Source organism: Hippocampus guttulatus, chromosome 20 (genome assembly GCF_054856545.1).
Source record: "Hippocampus guttulatus isolate MCC_2025c chromosome 20, RoL_Hgut_1.0, whole genome shotgun sequence".
NCBI classification, from domain to species: Eukaryota; Metazoa; Chordata; class Actinopteri; order Syngnathiformes; family Syngnathidae; genus Hippocampus; species Hippocampus guttulatus.
In genome coordinates this window covers 10,542,354-10,558,313 of record NC_141280.1, presented here as the reverse complement: position 1 = coordinate 10,558,313, position 15,960 = coordinate 10,542,354, and positions in this window count along the sequence as shown.

Genomic DNA, 15,960 nt, shown 5'->3' with positions numbered 1-15,960 from the left:
ACTGATTTGTTGTTTGCCAAGATGTTGCCACAGCAACAGCGGCCTGTGTGAAAATTCTGTCCAGTAGAGTTCGCTACAGGTTATCTTTTTGAGATGTCGTGACATTAAACAGGTACAGTAAAATTATTGTCCGTCAATTTTCCTAACCGCGTATCTTCTTCCCGGTTAATTCTCGGTAATTCAGAAGTGGCAAAACCCACCCACACCCTGATTAAGTACTAGAGTCCAACTAATAATTCGAACACAGACACTCAAACTTAAAACTGATTCAACTCTTTAATTTCAAAAATACATACAGAAATAGAATTAAGCACAAAATGTCCATTCGTCCATCCACTTCCACCCACATTGCAAAAATATACATGGCAGGGTAATGGAACACTCGAAATTTTACAGTGACTCCAGGGCACATAACTATTCACGCTCACACTCACACCTTGGGACAATTTAGAGTCTAAATTGATTGGCCGCCCAATAATAAAAATAATGATGATAATAATAAATCTTCCATGTGCCAGATTTCCAAGTCGAGCGCTTCAATACTCTGCACATCCTTGGTATTGATCATTACTGAAGGTGTTAAAACGACATTTTTGGTCGAGAACAGAGACGTTCGAAAACCGAGGTTTGACTGAGTCATACCACGGTTATCGACCATAATCCGTTCTAGAAGGCTGTTCGAAAACCGATTTTTTCGAAAACCAAAACCACGCTCTTTTAAAAAAAAAATCTTTATATTGAACACGTTTGCTCACAATGGGGCGGCCCGGTAGCCCAGTGGTTAGCACGTCGGCTTCACAGTGCAGAGGTACCGGGTTCGATTCCAGCTCCGGCCTCCCTGTGTGGAGTTTGCATGTTCTCCCCGGGCCTGCGTGGCTTTTCTCCGGGTGCTCCGGTTTCCTCCCACATTCCAAAAACATGCATGTCAGGCTGATTGGACGCTCTAAAATTGTCCCTCGGTGTGAGTGTGGGCGTGAATGGTTGTTCGTCTCTGTGTGCCCTGCGATTGGCTGGCAACTGATTCAGGGTGTCCCCCGCCTACTGCCCGGAGATGGCTGGGATGGGCTCCAGCACCCCCCGCGACCCTAGTGAGGATCAAGCGGTTCGGAAATTGGATGGATGGATGGATAAATGTGGCTATGTAGCGTCCTCGTCATTCGCTCTTCAGGGGGCGTTCCGAAAGTTTTACGTAAATGAGAATCACCCAGAAAAAAGTGTTCACCAGTCGGGCGATCGCTCACTATGCTGATGTTTGCCATGGACATTTTCGACGGTTTGTTAAAAGCTGACAAAAGCAAATGTCCTTGGATCAGTTCTTTACAAAACGTCTAGCAAAAACCACTTCTGGCAGAAAGCATGAACTAAAGAGGGCAAAAAACGAGGAGGATGCAGTTAAAAGTTAAATGACCATCATATTTATTCTGTACTCTATTCTTTGTTTTTCACATGATGCACAACTCTCATTTATTGTGCAATAATCTAATTATAACATGTATTTGTTCCATATTTTGATGCATTTTTATGTTTTAGGAATCATTTATGACTGAGTTTTGAGGGGGCTTGGAACGGATTAGGGCATTTACATGGAAAATGCATCTCCACTTACAAAATTTTCTAGTTAAGACATTTCTTCCAGAACCAATTAATTTCGGAAGGAGATGTACCACTGTTTTACCCACAGAAAAAAAAAGTTAAAATAACGTGCGCTATCATATTTATCCTCTAGACGGCGGGATTTAACCACACTCCGACACCAACATTTTGCCTTCATCAGCAGCCAACAGATTTCAACACACGCCTGATGCCTCATTTACGATAATCATTGCGCATATGCAAGTTTAAACCCAGCATTGAATTTATGCCCAGCTCCGTGCCAGGGGCTGGAAAAATCTTTATTTGTCATTAAGTATGTGTCTTTGATACCATTAAAATTATTATACTGGTCTGTGAGCTTCATTGACGAGTAGAAGGTATGACTTTCACTTTCCCTAAAATTTGAGATTCACTCCGCTGTTATGCCATCCAGTCGTTAATTTTAAGTGACCCCTCATATTGTGCCAACATGTCTGATTACATTAAAATAAAGTGGCCCAAATTTCAAATTTCCACCATGTTCTGTCGAATTGAACCTATAGCTTTGCTGAATCAGACGGGTCGACAATTAAAAAACAATGACTCCTAAATGACGATAAATGTGACAGTTTTATCAAATTGCCGATGATTATGACCAATGTCTGGTTGATTTATGCACATTGTGTCAACACACACACATTGAAAGCTTACATGTCTCCAAGACATCATCTCTACTGTAAGCTTATGTTACATTATTAATTATCATTTTATGTTTGAGCATCATATTATTTCATGTTAAACATACCTAAATTATATTCTGTTGTTTAATAATTGCTTAGACATGTATTTTTATGTTGATAGGTTCTGATTGGCTGTAAAGTAGAGAAGCAGGAAGTGATTTTAGTTACGAGAGTTGTGTTCTCGTTCGTTCGTTCGTTCGGAGGTGTAGACGTTGAAAGAATAAAAGCTGCCTTCAAAGGATTCCATCTCTTCTTTTGCCCATTCTTAAAGTAGAGCTATCCACTACAAAACTACGAGCCTATCAACTTACACTACCATGGTTCAGTTCGGAATGCAAATGCACACACACACCGTGGACGTCTTTTAAAAAATGGCCAGTGAGTCTTTGTTTGGAATTAACAATTAAAATTATTCAATGGCAACATAATGAGCTGGCTGGCTTCTGTCCACAATGCCCAAGAGAATAAAACACCCACATACCCATTCACGCCCCCCCCCCCCCCCACACACACACACACACATTGCGTGTATTGGTTAATGACGACCCGGATCTTTAGTGACAGTTAAAGCAGAACCAAAAAGTAATGAAAGAGGAGGAACGTTTTATTTATTTATTTAAATGGGGGGTGGGGGGGGCGCAGACAAAATGTAGAATTTGATTTCTTTTAAGTATAAACTTCATGAATCATTCTAACTGCAGTTCTCCAAGGCGACCTTAAGGTTTCCTTTTTTCTGCATTCCACCGCAAGTGGGCGACATGGTGCATGGAGTAGTTCGCGTATCCATCATATAGTGCTGAGGTTGGGTGTTTGAATCCAGGCCCCGACTTTCCTATGTGGAGTTTGCCTGTTCTTTCTGTTTGTGGAGATTTTTTTGGGTCTTTTGGCTTCTTCCCACATTCTAAAATCATGCATGTTAGGTATAGACTATAAATTGGCCTTAGCAGTGAATTTGTGTGTGAATGTTTGTTTTTATGTGCCCTATGATTGGCTGGGGACCATATCAGGGTGTATCCCACGGCTGAAGTGAGCCGGTATAGGCTTCAACTAATCCATGTGAGGATACGCCATACAGAAAAAGGATGGATGGATGGATGCTAGTCTCTCTGGGAAAAAGGCAAAAACCTACACAGTGCAGAGAGTTGGGTCAAAATAACACAATTTGGGGCAAACACAGACCGATGTCCTCCTTGGGTGAATTTTACCAAATGTTCTGGCTTGTTTTATTTAAAACAAACAAACAAAAAAAGACATAGAGTCAAATTGGGTTGTGTCAACTGATTTTTTAAAAATAATAATTACATCAATAATAATAACTCTTTTTCTTATTATTATTATTATTATTTGAAGTAGTACTAGTCCAATAGTATTAGTAGTAGTAGTATTGTAAATATCTCAATGACAAAACTGATACAGCTTCCATATCCCAACATAATTCATGAATTTGGAAACCACTTCATTTATATTTGACCCCAACACTAACTTAACAGTGAAGATTGACTGGATGAGTCATTCATTCGTTTTCCGAACCGCTTTATCCTCACTCGGGTTGGGGGGGGGGGGTGCTGGAGCGTATCTCAGCTGTCTTCGGGCAGTAGGCGGTGGACACCCTGAACCAGGTTGCCAGCCAATCGCAGGGCACACAGAAACAAACAACCATCCCCGCTCACACACACCTACGGACAATATGGAGTGTTCAATCAGCCTGTCATGCATGTTTTTGGAATGCGGGAGGAAATCGGAGGACCCGGAGAAAACTCACGCAAGCACGGGGAGAACATGCAAACTCCACACAGAAAGGCCGGAGCTGGAATTGAACCCGGTCCCTCTGCACTGTGAAGTCGATGTGCTAACCAACCTGGAGAACCCAAGAACACTTTTTTTCTTTGGAAAATTATGAATTATACATTAAATGACTGCTCTATGTTCACTGAACACCAAAATATGTTTTGTCAAATATTTAATGCTTTAATCCTAATTTAGGATTTGGGCCAAATTTGACCCTTTGGGATTTAAGGGTAGCATTTGAGTAGTAGAATTGATAGGGGCCAAAGGGTTACAAACAAGGGTTTCATAAAGGGGCAGCAGGCTATCCCAGATGACTCAGAATACAACAAAGTTGATCATTTAACTGCGGCCTTGGGTGTCCTGGTGCCAAGTGTAGATATGAACACTCATTTGGCTCACAAAGCACCCGACCCCTTTGGCCCATTCCACAGGTAGTGAGCCCATGGGATAGGCGACCTACCTTGCCTTTTCGGGCTGAACCCTTGGGGCCTGGCCACCAGGCGCTCGGCAGCGAGCCCTATTTCCAGGCCTGGCTACCAGAGAGGGGCCTTGGTGACCCGCATCCGGGCTCGGGAAAATGAGATCCAACTTAATCCCCATGTGGGGTCTCTTAGCCTTGCTTTAACTGGCCCCTCACCTAGGACCTGTTTGCCATGAGTGCCCCTGCCAGGGGCCTAAAGCCCGAGACAACTTAGCTCTTAGGATCATTGGGACGCTCAAACCCCTCCACCACGGTAAAGTGATGGCTCATGGAAGGGTAAAGGATTACCCCAGTGCTTGAAAGCCTGGCGGACCACCATGCTTTTCTTGACTGCCCCCAAACCATCCAGGGCTCGATGGTGCATCCAATTTGGGTGGCGAATGAAAAGAATTATAGGTTGATTGTACACTGTACACCTCTTTCATTGATGTCAAAGGGCCACTTCTCCTTCCTTGACCTTTTAATTACACTTTTGTCATGGCCTCGGTCGTGTGTACACAGACCACTGTGCTCGCTCAAGAAACGCGTGATAAAGCTGAGTTTTAAATTTTTTGACCAATTAAACAAGTACCTGTGGAAATCTACAAGGCTTTGCTCCTTTGGCTATCACAACAGCATCGATCCATGGATAGCTTCCTCCTCTGCTCGCACTCCCACATGTTACATGTACAACCAACCAAAGTCTCCTGGACTCTAAAAAAACATCCATCCATCCAATCTAATGTGCTTATCCTCACAAGGGTCGCGACAATAAAACGAATGACATGCCGGCTCAGACGTCGCCCGGCCAAACAAGGTCTGCGTCAGGTGCTGGGGAACCAGAGCACCTTGAAGGAAGGAAGAGCTGCACAACCTTGATGGCTGGAGACGATCCCAGCCATCTTCGGGCAGTTGGCGGACACCCTGAACCGGTTGCCAGCCAATCGCACGACACACACAGGCAAACAACCATTCACGCTCACAATTACACATAGGGACAACTTAGAGTTACTTTCCGTTTGAGTAGAAGCACCTGTGGCGAAAGCCAAACTGTGGCAGGGTTTTCTTTCTTTCTCGTCTTTGATTTTTCCACCTCTGAAATAGAGGATAAAAATATATTTGGTAAATTTTGTCAGTATGAATAATTTTTTTTGTCAGTCTATTATCAAAGGTTCTTTTTTTAATATCTCTTTTGTGATTTAAAATACAGTGTAATTGAATGCAATTATTTTCCGGGATTAAAATCCATCCATCCTTTTCTGATCTAGTCGCGGGGCATGCTGGAGCCTATCCCAGCTGTCTTCGGGCAGTAGGCGGGGGACACCCTGAACCGGTTTCCAGCCATTTGCATGGCACACATAGACAAACAACCATATGCGCTCACACTCACATCTCGGGACAATTTAGTGTGTTCCATTCACCTGCCATGCATGTTTTGGAATGTGGGAGGAAACCGGAATACCCGGAGAAAAACCACACAGGCACATGCAGACTCCACATAGCAAGGCTGTAGCCGGAATAAAACCCTGCACATTCTGCACTGTGAGACCGACACGCTATTTCAATATTTTAAATATAGATGACTATATTGTGACAGTTAATATAATAGATATTGAAAACCATATGTCAACCAATCGGGCAGTCTGAATGACTAAAGAGATATACAGTAATTCATAGTTGACTAATATATATACAGTATATATATATATATATATATATATATATATTGTTTGGCTCCAGAGGAGCTCCTGGTTGACAGAACAGTCGCACAAGACTGCAGGTCTCGACGTACCAACCTGTGCACAGCCTGGATTGATTACAAGAAAGCCTATGACTCGACGCCACATACATGGATCACTGAATGCTTGGAGTTGTATAAGGTAAACAGGACCCTAAGAGCCTTCGTTGCGAACTCGATGAGAATGTGGAAAACCACACTTGAAGCCAATGGCAAGCCACTTACCCAAGTGTCCATCAAATGTGGCATATACCAAGGTGATGCACTCTCCCCACTGCTGTTCTGCATAGGACGGAACCCCCTAAGCCAAGTAATCACCAAGACAGGCTATGGATACCGCCTCAGAAATGGAGCTACGATCAGTCACCTCCTCTACATGGATGACATAAAGCTGTATGCTAAGAGCGAAAGGGACATAGACTCCCTGATCCACACAACCAGGATCTACAGCAGCGACATCGGGGTGTCATTCGGGCTTGAGAAATGTAGTCGGATGGTGACTAAGAGAGGAAAGGTAGTCCGCACTGAAGGGGTCTCACTCCCTGAAGGAACAATAGCAGACATTGAGGGCAGCTACAAGTACCTCGGTATACCACAAGCCAATGGCAACCTCGAACTGGCAACAAGGAAAGCGGCTACGGCCAAATACCTCCAGCGAGTGAGGCAAGTCCTAAGAAGCCAGCTCAATGGCAAGAATAAGACCCGGGCAATAAACAGCTATGCCCTGCCAGTGATCAGATACCCTGCAGGAATAATAAGGTGGCCAAAGGAAGAGATTCAGACCACGGACGTTAAGACCCGAAAGCTCCTAACCATGCATGGAGGGTTCCATCCGAAATCCAGCACCCTGAGACTGTACGCAAGCCGAAAGGAAGGAGGCCGGGGACTAGTGAGTGTGAGAGCCACTGTCCAGGATGAAACATCCAAGCTCCATGAATACATCAAGGAGAAGGCTCCAACGGATGACGTACTCAGAGAATGTCTCAGACAATGGGGAACAGAGGATGAGGCGCTGGAAGAGGGACCATCATGGGAGGACAAGCCCCTACACGGGATGTACCACCGGACCATAACTGAAGTGGCCGATCTCAAGAAGTCCTATCAGTGGCTCGAGAGGGCTGGCCTGAAGGACAGCACAGAGGCACTCATCCTGGCTGCTCAGGAGCAGGCCCTGAGCACCAGAGCCATCGAGGCCCAGATATACCACACCAGACAAGACCCAAGGTGTAGGTTGTGCAAAGAGGCACCTGAGACGATCCAACACATAACTGCAGGGTGTAAGATGCTGGCAGGGAAAGCCTACGTGGAACGCCATAACCAGGTGGCTGGCATAGTCTACCGAAACATCTGTGCGGAGTATGGACTGGAAACCCCAAGGTCAAAATGGGAAACGCCTCCGAAGGTGGTGGAGAATGACCGAGCGAAGATCCTGTGGGACTTCCAGATCCAGACTGACAAGATGGTCATGGCGAACGAACCAGATATCGTGATCATAGATAAAGGACAGAGGAAAGCCGTTGTAGTGGATGTAGCGGTCCCAAGTGATGGAAACATCAGAAAGAAGGAACACGAGAAACTCGAGAAATACCAAGGGCTCAGAGAGGAGCTGGAGAGAGCCTGGAAGGTAAAGGTGACAGTCGTGCCTGTGGTGGTCGGAGCACTCGGGGCAGTGACCCCCAAACTAGATGAGTGGTTGCAACAGATCCCGCGAACAACATCTGGTAGAGGACCCGAGCTGAATGAGGGACGGACACAAACCGAGGGGTGAGACGAGGATTTTATATATTTATATATATATATACAGAATATATCACACATCATAATAAAGAAATATGCAGTAACATGACACAGATGGTTGTTTAGTTCATATGCAATCAGTCAATGTTCAGAAATTTAAGTGACACATGGAATTTTATTTCAGCTATCTCAGCATATGTTGTTGTATCTCATGGTATGATTCTGATATGACACCGAAGTGTGTGTGAGTTTGTCTCTGCCGTTTTTGTTGAGTTTCCTCTTTTAACCATGTGAAATCATAATCAATTAGAGATGTAATTTTTCTTACCGCTCTGTGCTAGATAAGGCTTTTTGAATAGGCAACGAGATTCTCCGTGTCCATTGTTGCAGATTGCATATCGCTCCCGTGTTTTCTGTGAGGCCGACTGCTACAGGGTGATTAATGTGTTCATTTCCCATTATTAAAGACTAGAGCAGCGCTGCGGGCTACAGATATAGGCCCTCGTCATAAATCTTAGCCAAATGAACAGTCAAATAATCGCTCATCGGAAATGAAATCTGGGCTCATTAATACTGACACCCAGACTGGGGGAAGAGAACACACACAAACACACGTGCACACACGCGCGCGCACACACACACACACACCCGCGCACGCGCGCACACACACACACACACACACACACACACACACACACACACACACCAGACGGGGGCATGAAGTGACACATCCGCATGAATACACACAAAAATAGATACACAAAATGTAGACTTGAGGGGGATTTGGTCTGGTCTGCCACCTTGGCGCACCACTCAACAATGACAGGCTCATCATTAGAGGAGTGCGCGCACACACGCACACACGCGCGCACACCCAGACAGACACACAAAGATAGGCTTCTGGTGTGTATAGCAGCTCCCACTCAAGAAAGCAGTGACCCATTAGTACAAGACAAAGGGATCACAGGCCACGATTAGAGCCATAAATTATAACCTCAGTGCATCATTTGACATCAGGCACTTCACAGGATTTGGCATCATGGATTTTAATTAACGGTTTTATTGTCAGACATACAACTATATATATATATATATATATATATATATATATATATATATGTGTGTGTGTGTGTGTGTGTGTGTGTGTGTATAGTCAGCCAGTCCAGTTGGTAACAATTCAAGCTGCTGATTGGTTTAGAACAGGGGTGCCCAACTAGTCAATCGCGATTGACCACCGGTAGCCCGTGCACTGGTGCCAAGTCAATCGCGAGGGGTGTAGAGGGAAATGAAAACAAATTGTGTGTCTGCATGTCTGCGTGTTGTTAATATATTTTTGTGTTCGGGCACACTGCACCCTCATATCAGTTTCACGTTCACTAAAAAGTATTCAAAAAATAAAAGCTCGTTACATTTAATCTTTTCATGTACCTGTAACCGGAAGATGATGAGCTGTCCACTGTAGTAACCGTTGTCCCTGAATGACTTGCATCAATGGAAGTTGTTCATGGTCAGCAGTCTGCAATTGCAGCTTGCGATCAGAGCTGTTGCAAAATATCTTTTTAAAATTTTTTTTAGTCATTATTCTAATTTAAAATTTGGGCAGCCCAGTGCTTGACTGGTTAGTGCGTTGACCTCACAGCGCAGAGGCCATGGGTTGGATCCCAGCTCCGGCTTTCCTGTGTGGAGTTTGCATGTTCTCCCCGGTGTGGGTTTTCTCCGGGTACTCTGGTGTCCTCCCACATTCCAAAAACATGCAAGGCAGGCTGATTGAACACTCAAAATTTGTCCCGAGGGGTGAGTGTGAGCGCGGATGGTTGTTCGTCTCTGTTTGCCCTGCGATTGGCTGGCAACTGGTTCAGGCTGCCTCCATCTACTGCTCGAAGACGGCTCGGATAGGCTCCAGCATGCCTCGCGACCCTTGTGAGGATCAAGCGGTTCGGGAAATGGATGAATGGTTAGAGACATACACACTGTATATCCAACTGTATATCCAACTTTGTGCTTGCACGGTCTATTGAAAAACTATACATTTCTGTTCATGTTTTTTTTTGGACGGGGGAAGTTACAACTGGGTGAACAAGAGCAATATATGTCAGGGTTCAAAACGAACCGAATAACGTTTTAGGATCCCAGAAACGTAGACACCCAAAAAAACTCTGTCACAAAAATGTTTATTAACAAGAACAGAAGCCAAAAAATATGAACAGAAAGTGCTGGTCAAACGAACCCGGAAAAACAATACATTAACAAAAATAGTTCAACCGAGAAAACCGACGAAATGTCAAGAATCCAATTTTCACGTAACAAATAAAAACAAAGTCAAATGACAAAACAAGGACTGTATTTACTCAAACGACTCAACAAGGACAGTACTTAGAAAAACGAGGTACTAAAGGAACAAGATCGACTGTGACAAGAGCAAGGGCTCTAGAAAACAATCACTTGAGCAAGAGCAGTGACAAGGTCAACAATAATCCGACAAACTGTAGGCAGCTTGTCAGTGTCTAACGACATGGCCCCCGACGATCGGCAGCAGGTGTGCGCACCGAAGGACGGCCCTCGTCTGCCACCCTCTGGAGATACACAAGAACAGGATTATGACAATACAGGAGTGAGCCACTCATTTTCTGTCAACTCAATACTGTACACGGATAATATTTTGTCATTTTGTGTTGTCTGTCATGATAATCGGATTTTCTTCTAATCAGTCAATACTAAAGGGCATACGTACATGTCCCCATCACATACCCCACGACATTCAATGAAGCATGTCATAAAACCAATCACTTGAAATTGAGTAACCGTGTCATGTTTCTTCTCTCTTCCGTGCGTTTTGTTTTGTTTCTGTAGTCAGTCCCCTTGGTGAATGTTGGTGGGCGGAGTCTGCTGCACCACACTTGCTGACCATCAACATGGTTTATCGATGCAGCACAAGTGGAAAGTGGAGACTGAATTATGAGATACTTCCTCCAATCCCATGATCTATGATGCTAGCTTGTTGATCATACTTTTTGTGTGTGGGGTTTTTTTTCTGGTTGGTTGTATTTACTTTTTATCAGTCCCTTTGATGAATCGAAGTAGCCTACTTCTTTTGTTTCCATTTCTCTGAGTGTTTCTTTTCCATTGTAGATTTCTAGTATTGCTGTTGAACTTTCACTGTGGCTCTGTCCATATCTTTAAAGTTTAGTTTTGGACTGTTACACCTCACTCTAAATTGTCTCCCCAGTTGTGACTGTAAGCGTCAATGGTTGCTCGTCTATCTCGCATGTAAATCGGAGCAGTCAATCATTGATTTATTCATTCAATTCTGACCAAAAGCGAGCTCACTAACACCAGGGGTGCATTTGGAAATCCACTCTGATGCCAGTACACTACCCTGACAGTGCGTGTCTTCGGAGAGGCACCAAGTGATCACCTCTCATTAACCTCTGAACGCAGTCTATGTTCTTAAACAAGGGGTGCCCAACCTTTTTTGACCAAAGATCTACTTTTCAAGCAACCAACGTACTGCGATTGACCTTTTACCACAAGTGTATGCATACACACACACCCGCGCATATACATGCACGCACACACTCATTTGTTTGTGAAAAGGATATCATTGCCCACCTTAGTCGAGACCTGACGCGAAGGAATGGGATGCACTTTTGCAGCGGGTTAAGTGCAGGAACGTCACTGTTGGTGCTCACGTGTACAGTTTGAAGTATAACTATAATAATATAAGTATAATGAATTACAATACTAATTTTTAGAAGCATATTTTGCAACGGCTCAGAGGCTGCGATTGCAGACTGCCGACCACTAACAACTTCCGTTGATGCAGGTCATTAAGCCTTTCAGGGACAGTGGTTTCTACAATGGGCAGCTCATCATGTTATCAGGTTACAGGGTGCATGAAAAGATTAAAGGTGACCAGCTTTTATTTTTTTTTAATTATTTTTTTGTGAAAGTAAAACTGATAGGAGGATGTAGTGTGCCCTAACACAAAAATATATTATATTAACACCACACACACATGCAGACACACAATTTTTTTTTTCATTTCCCTCTACACCCCTCGCAATTGACTTTGGACCAGTCCACGGGCTACCGGTCAATCGCAAATTGTCAGAATGAAGCATGTGAGCACTTGGACTATATTTTCAATTGCACCGTAGTGCTCATCAACACCCATATCTTTACTCATTGTGGGTGCATTCAGAAATACGCTCTTCACTCAGACCCTTTGGAAACTCTGTTTCAAGTTTTTTGTGCTGTTCAGTTATTCAGAGTGCCCCAAAAAGCGATGCCCAGTAAGAAAGTAAACAGCTGCTTTCAGAAATAACGTGAATGAAGGGTTGTATCCGGGCAGTGGACAAGGACTACGTTATAGTTTTTCCTTTTTATCTTAAAATGGCTTAACTTAACTAGAGTACCGCATCACATTGTTGCCAAAGGTACATTCCTGGTGGATTAATGCACCTTTTAAGTCCTTGCTGATGTGCAAAGCGAAAGTTAGATGCTATGAATACTTTTGTAGTTCAGGTGGAAGTGCTTCTTCATTGTCTCTTCAAAAGAGAAGAAGACGACGAAGATGAAGAAACAATGGGAGTCATGGCAACCAACTTTAGCTTCGCAGAACAACAACAGCAAGGATTTAAAAGGTGGATAAATACTCTTGAAATGTTCCTTTGGCTACAATGCGACACAGGATGTAAGCCATTTTAAGATAAAAAGGAAAAACGTTCACTCTAGTTCATCTGCGGTGCCATCAACTGTGGTAATTTTGCAAGTTCACCGAAAATCCTGCTGAGCTGAAAAGCAAGAAAAGCACGTCACAAATAAAATTTTCAAGTTTGGTGATTTCAGTGGGTCACATAAATATTTGGGCATTCCATTGACAAATAATATTATCTTAAAATGTTTTATCCAATCCAAATGTTAGAACTATTATAAATAAAAGCTGACATGTTAATTTCTGCTGTAACTGGAAGAATTTGTATTTGCCTTGGTTTATGCTCGACTTTGTCAATGGAGAGTTCAACCCTTTCAGGGACAGCAGTTACTGCATTGGACACTTTATCTTTTCCACTTTCCAAATGTGGAATAGGACGACTGCATGGAAAATGTTCTGCATTCGGCATCCAGGACTGATACATGTACAGCTTTTCTCCTGTGCACACAAGGAAATCAGGACTTGTGTTCAAACTTTAGAGGTGTTGGTACGACTTGAGGAATAATTTACCGTTGTTCAAAAGAATTTAAAAAATACATAGTTTGCAAGGGGGAGTTTGCATGTTCTCCCCGGGCCTGCGTGGGTTTTCTCCGGGTGCTCCGGTTTCCTCCCACGTTCCAAAAACACGCATGGCAGGCTGATTGAACACACTAAATTGTCCCTGGGTGTGTGTGGGAGCGCGCATGATTGTTCGTCTCTGTGTGCCCTGTGATTGGCTGGCAACCGGTTCAGGGTGTCCCCCGCCTACTGCCCGACGATGGCTGGGATAGGCTCCAGCTCCCCCCTGCAACCCTCGTGAGGATTAAGCGGTTCGGAAAATGGATGGATAGTTTGCAAAGGCTACAAATTGAGGGGAGCTTGATTGTTGAGGTCATATGAAGGTGCAAACGTGTGAAGTAAATAAGAAATGGCTCTACTAACAAATGTACAACTCTTTTAAGCAGTTTCCTTACTTTATTGATATTGGGAAGGAACTCACTTTTAAAAAACACATCAACGCTCACCACATTTTTATACACTTTGTGTATCGTGTAGGAGACCTCATGCAACATCACTGCATGCTTGCATGCTATCACGCATTCTATCCCTCCCACGGAGATGCAAATACACCCGTTTCCAACAAATAGCCACGCCGGCGCACCCCCCCCCCCTCCCCCCCCCTGCCCCTGCACCTCATCCACCCAGGTCTCTGCTGCCCTCCTTTCTCAGTCAGTTCTGACAATGCTAATGATTCTCACTGGAGTACAGGATGACGGGTGACAGAGGCAGCTAGACCGAGACTGTCTGATGATGGAGGGGAAGAAGGGGGTGTGGAAGGAAACTTGAAGAACCAACCGTGGGCGTGTGCGTGCGTGCGTGCGTGCGTGCGTGCGTGTGTGTGTGTGTGTGTGTGTGTGTGTGTGTGTGTGTGTGTGTGTGTGAGTGCGTGAGTCTACTACAATGGGTGGGATGGAAAAAGAGTTAAAGGATGGTACTGCACTGGCCCCCTTTCTGGTGATGTGTCGAAAAAGATGCATATTTCCCTGACTAAATGGTAATTTATTACATGTAAGACAGGGCCTGACACCCTGAATCAGCATTCATTCAGACCACGTCGGCCGGCCGGGATTGTGGGAGGTTGTATGCGGGGAGGGAGGAGGTAGAATGAGGTAAATATAAAGAAAGAGAACATAGGGAGGAAGAAACAGAAACGGCAATGGAAATAGTATGCAATGAGGAGAGATGTAGCCCCTGGGCATGGGGCATGTTTTCCTTGTTTCCTTATCATTAGTGTACTTCTAATTCAAATATATGCTTTAAATAATTCACACAGGGCATATCAAAGAATAGAGTGGAATAGTGTGTCTATGTTCAAAATAAAGTACATGCGAGAATGATTTCTCCTTCTGAGAAAATGCTTCACTGTATTTATTTAGTTTTCAATAAAATTGGGCGAAGAAAGGTTCGCAGTATTAGTGGCTGTAAAAAATTATTTTACTAAAACTGTTTTGATATTTTTCGTCGGTCAGATATGAATGATTTTTAAATGTTTGCTAAATAAGATAGCTTATATATTTTCACTTTCCAAATGTTCACTAGATAAGACAATGTTGGACAATGTTGTTTATGCAACCACACGACTTAAAAATGTATCTAGATCCAGATGATTTGATTTTGTGCAACCACTGGATGAAATAAAAAAGTAAATTCAACACATTATTTTTTTCAGTGGCTGTGCTATTGTCAGTCTTCAATGGACATTTTCAGAAAAGTTAGATGTACATCACTTTGTGTTCAACACATCATCAAAATGGATATTGCAGTTAGATCCAAGAACTTCTGATATGAAATGTAAAAAAATGCTAGTAAATACTTGCCATAAATCTGAAAGAGTTCATTCAAATATTGTTTATATATATACATTAATAGAAATATATTAGTGAATACAACACTAATATATTTAAAAAAAATCACATTTCCCAAATGACAAATCATCTAATAAAACGAGTGTGTGGATTCCATTGCCAGACAATAATATGACAAGTGAAATTGAACAGAATGTCATTATTATGAATCAACATTAAAACGAGCATTAACAATATAAATTTAAAATAACAAATGTATATAATGATAATATTAATGACTTGCTACAAGCACTGAATAATGTATTCAAATAAAAGAATTATACTAATTCACAAACTGAATTATTACTGAAAAAGGGAATCATATTTGTTTGGTTCCTTTCCCCAGCCTGGCGGCCGCTCTGTCGTGTGGAAATCACACTGACCGGAAACCGTGTGTGTTCTTTAAAAATAAAAGCACAAAAAAGATGTAGGGAAGAGGGGTTATGGAAACGCTCTGAAAAAACTAACAAACATATAACATTACATTTAAAATATTTTCAGTGGGTCTTCCCTTTATTAGAAAAGGTATCTTGTCAAAGATCAATCATCTCAGGCCAAAATGGCGACTTCCGGTAACTGTCCAAAAGACAGCCAGACTTGTCCTGTTGCCGTGAAGGAAAATGCATTGTGCTTACTCATATCTTAACACACTTACTAGTTCGATGGAAACACACACCGCGACGTGACCACCGGGAATGATCATCAATCCGCCATAACTGGCATCATTGTTAGGACAATATTGTGAAAGCAATAACCGGAAATTGCAATTGTTTCTTACGCCAGCTCGATGTTAAACGTGGGCAGGCTGAATCCAGCCTGCCCTAAAT